The 5,020-nt window shown below is 44.5% G+C and overlaps 1 pseudogene; it reads right to left on the bottom strand.

Moving 5' to 3' along the window:
* Window positions 1-3,720: 3,720 nt before the first annotated feature.
* Window positions 3,721-3,838, bottom strand: LOC124727062 (annotated as a pseudogene).
* Between the last annotated feature and the right edge of the window lie 1,182 nt (window positions 3,839-5,020).

Below are 5,020 nucleotides of genomic sequence, written 5' to 3'. Positions count from 1 at the left end.
ATCAACGTTCAGACTACTGCGTAGACGCTTCTCAAAAGCCCAATAAATTCGCAGAAACTGATGGACTGTTTGTGGCACACATGAGCCAAAACCATAATATAACCGGACTACTATTTCTATTCGTGAAAGACATCTAGCATGACGTAAAGCATTATCAGTTTTCATTATATCCTCTGTTGCTAACAAAGAAGACTGAAGAATTAACGTGAACAGAACAAATCTCAAGACGTTCTTACTTAACCATGCATTTACGTATCTGTACCATATTAAATATGCTCATCCAAATAGGCGATATGTATTTTTAAGACAGAAATAATACAATGTTTATACTACTCTTTTTCATTTCCAGCTGCGCAGGATTCGCCGAGCGGTCTAAGGCGGTGCAGTCATGGACTGTGCCGCTGGTCCCGGCGGAGGTTCGAGTTCTCCCTCGGGCATGGGTGTGTGTGTTTGTCCTTAGGATAATTTAGGTTAAGTAATGTGTAAGCTTAGGTACTGATGATCTCAGCAGTTAAGTCCCATTAGATTTCACACAAATTTGAATAAGGATAATTTAGGTTACGTAGTGTGTAAGCTTAGGAGCTGATGACCTTAGCAGTTAAATCCCATTAGATTTCACACAAATTTGAACATTTTTTTCATTTTCATATTTGTGCGCCCAAGCATTGTTTACAACTGTGATGAAGGAAAGAGGATTTGTGATGCTTCTTTAACGTACAAAACCGCGAGATACGAATTTATGAACGAAGAGGTTCTGTGGTAGTGTTAATGCCTACTTGTACTGGAGAGCGCAGTGATGTGACCTCTGTAAAGATGACGTGGTTTCGTTTCTCAAAAGAAATTCCAAGACGTTTTCAGTGCCCTGCAATGCAATACCTCTGTATAATATGCAATGTAAATTCACCTCCAATATTAAACAATTACAGTTTAACCCCTATCACCAGCACACAATAATCTACAATAAGGCAAATAATTTTGTAGCTGCAAACAACTACTCTGAATACATATCAGTGGGCACTGACTTGTAAACTGAACAACAACAAAAATGGTTCAAATGGCTCTGAGCACTATGGGACTCAACTGCTTAGGTCATTAGTCTCCTAGAACTTAGAACTAGTTAAACCTAACTAACCTAAGGACATCACACACATCCATGCCCGAGGCAGGATTCGAACCTGTGACCGTAGCGGTCTCGCGGTTCCGGACTGCAGCGCCCAGAACCGCACGGCCACTTCGGGCGGCACTGAAAAACACATTGGTGTGCAAAATGTAAGGATGAAAGTAACTTTCGAATAACGTCTCTCTGCCCAGGTAACATAGCTCGATGAAATTTTGAGCCATACATAGAAAGAAAATCCTATAGCATAGTACAGAAGGTAAAACAGAAATACGTGTGAAACGAACTGAAATGACATTTTTATTCCCAGACAATAACTACACTGCGATTTATGATAGTGCCTGTATATTACGAAAGGTGGGACATGGTTGTTAATGGAGCTTGTGATTACCACGGACGGCTCTGCAACGTGCCCCCATGCTGGCCACAAGGTTGGGAAGGAGTTCTTATGGTAGGGTATTCTATTCCTCCATCAACACAATTGACAGATGATGTTTGTGCTTGTGGATGGCCTGCATAATGTCCCCCGAACGCATCCAACAGTGCTCGATGCTCCCTATGCCGTAACACCTGGACAACCAAAACGACAATTTTCTTAGCTATCTGCCGCTGGGTGTAGCTGTGTGGTCTGGGGGGGCCTTGCCACGGTTCGCGCGGCTGCCTACGTCGGAAGTTCGAATCCTCTCTGGGGGGTGGGTGTGCGTGTTGTCGTTACTGTAAGTTAGTTTAAATTAGATTAAGTAGTGTGTAAGCCTAGGGACCAATGACCTTCACAGTTTGGTCTCATAGGAACTTACCACAAATTTCCAATTTCGTTAGCTGCCTTACGTGTTCCCACCTCTCGCCGTATGAGCGTACATCCAACATCGAAACTTATACTTACACATCAGGCACAATAGACACTAACATTTCTGAAGATAGCGCCAAGTGCTCATCTGTGTGCAAATGATACATCTTTTGCTTCCTTCCTTCATGTTATGCAATGCTCCAGCAACGAGAAGCCAATCAATGGGTTGGGGTTGGGTTGTGTGGTGGAAGAGACCAAACAGCGAGGTCATCGGTCTCATCGGATTAAGAAGGACGGGGAAGGAAGTCGGCCGTGCCCTTTCAAAGTCCATGCACTTTCCATAACATTGTGACCCAGATGGCGCAGTCGTTAACACACCTGCCTAGTAAATAGGAGATCCTGGATTCAAATCCCAGTCAGAGACACATTTTCACTCATCGCCGCTGATTCCGCATAATGTCCCCATGCAGAGGACATCAGTAATCCCTTTCCTTTCCATCCTCCCCCCCTCCCCCCCCCCTCCCCTACAATTTCAATTGACATATAATGTATCACAGCTGTGGATTCCGTGTAGTGTCTGCTCTTCTGGACATGTCCAAAAGAAGAGACACCATACATTCTTATAATTTTATAAATACGTGATAAGACCTTGGATAAATCAAAACATACCACAAACAAAATGTTAATATATTGTGGATACAAAAAGAAAATGATAAACATGATGCAATACAACTTATACGTTTCCTTTCAGTCATGAAACAGTGGAAACACATCTTTGTCGCTTCATGATGGAATTGGTTTGTATGATGACTTCGGTTATAAAAATAGGCGGAACCGACAGAGCATGATACTTAAGTGATACTCTGGTGCCTGGTGGGCTAAATATTGCTAACCCAGATCTGAAGCTATGCGTTGATGAAGATACAAGTTACAAAGGAATTACATACATTGGCTGTGAGTGGGCGTTGATTTAAATTATTGGGAAAGGTTGAAAATTTGTGCCGGACCGGATTCAAACCCATGCCTCTTGCTTACTAGGCAGATGCGCTCACCACTGCACCATCCGGACACAGTGGTCATCCCAACTGCAGAGACTATCATAGCACTCTCAACCTATCCACAACTATGTATGTAGTGCCCCTTGTCCATTATCCTCATTACGCGCGGAATTTTGCCGATTCCCGTACGAGTTCGAACCTGGTGAGCATCTTTGGCTGTCCACGCCTTAATTAAATATAAGTTGTGCCTGTAATTTTTGTATCTTGATTCATAGTGTCTGCTGGATCAAAATGGTGTCTGTTCCTTCCGATATGTCCAAAAGAACAGACACCACATACACAGGGTGTTCATTTTAACTGAAGACATTGAAATATGTCGAAAATGCACATCGTAGGGGATCATCCAACGGTATCACACTCGACCCACCATCCCACCCCGTGCGTGGGTGAGGGAGGGCAACTTTAAAATCTTCAATGGAAACCAAGCATTTTATTGCAGATTACGATTCTGAGGCAAAATCTAAATACGTTTTGTCTGCAGCATTTTCTACGTTTCGCCACATATGACTTTGTAATCGGGTGAATAGAAATGGATCTAAACTAAACTTAACTCCTCCCGAACAGGCCATGAAGGCCCAACGGTGCCAACCGGCCGCCGTGTCATCCTCAGACCATAGGCGTCACTGGATGCGGATATGGAGGGGCACGTGGTCAGCACACTGCTCTCCCGGCCGTATGTCAGTTTCCGAGACCGGAGCCGCTACTTCTCAATCAACTAGCTCCTCAGTTTGCCTCACAAGGGCTGAGTGCACACCGCTTGCCAACAGTGTCCGGCAGACCGTATGGTCACCCATCCAAGTCCTAGCCCAGCCCGACAGCGCTTAACTTCGGTGATCTGACGGGAACCGGTGTTACCACTGCGGCAAAGCCGTTGGCCATAGACATGGATACACGATCGTAATTTACGACGTGCCACTCAATGGCCCTTGATATCCTATGGCATGTGGGACCTCACTACCATGCTGCATGGTTAGAACTGGCCAGTACTTCATAACTTCTAATTGGAAACACCATTCGCAAAGTTGTGTTGCTCTTGTCATATTGAATAGGGACTACTCGACGCGCCACCATGGCCGTGTAAGCGAACTACAACGCTTCATAACAGATAGTACACTACGACTGGAGTTCACGAATCCTGCAGACGTAGAACAGACGGCAGCTCTACACATTACAATACTCACGCTGTGTTTATTGCCTGCACACCTACCTATCATTTGGAGAACAGACGTGCAAGTCGACGATGAATATTGTAACCACAGAAGAAAAAATAATTGAAATTCGTGATTTACACTGAATGTAGGGGAAATGTCTAGGCTGCTGTTGTATGCCGAGCGTTTTCCAGAGAAAGTTCGCTCTAGTTCGTTCTTTTTAATGTTGTGAACACCTTTATGTCTGAAGGCAGCGTCCATACCGGCAAGAGGAAACGAAGCAAACGTGTTACAGGAGAAACTAATGAAACAGCTGTACTAGCGACAGTGCAACACAACTCAAGGATAAAAATTGTTCAAATGGCTCTGAGCACTATGGGACTTAACATCTGAGGTCATCAGTCCCCTAGAACGTAGAACTACTTAAACCTAACTAATCTAAGGACATCACACACATCCATGCCCGAGGCAGGATTCGAACCTGCGACGGTAGCGGTCGCGCGGATCCAGACTGAAGCGCCTAGAACTGCTCGACCACAACGGCCGGCTAACTCAAGGATAATCGCCCGGCAATTACACCAATATTACGGTATGTCCATAGGTAGTACTGCCACAACACTGCATCGTCCTAAGTATTATCCAAGTGTCACTGCGTCAAGAACTTCATGGAACCGATTTCCGTAACAGGATAGTGTTTTGTGAATGGGCGTATCAACAAATGTAAACGAGCCCCCGCGTCATTTTCCGAGGTACTGTTATCCTATGAGTTTATTTTCACAGTCAATAGTAGCTTTAATCGGCATAACATGCATTACTTGAGCGTAGACAATCCCCACTGGTTATGGCAAGATGACCATAAACGTGATTGGGGAACAAACTCGTTGGTTCGTATTTTATCGACGGCACTTTT

The sequence above is a fragment of the Schistocerca piceifrons genome, chromosome 1 (assembly GCF_021461385.2).
Source record: "Schistocerca piceifrons isolate TAMUIC-IGC-003096 chromosome 1, iqSchPice1.1, whole genome shotgun sequence".
Classification (NCBI taxonomy): Eukaryota; Metazoa; Arthropoda; class Insecta; order Orthoptera; family Acrididae; genus Schistocerca; species Schistocerca piceifrons.
Note: the sequence above shows the minus strand (reverse complement) of the source record. Positions and strands in the feature narration are given on the sequence as shown.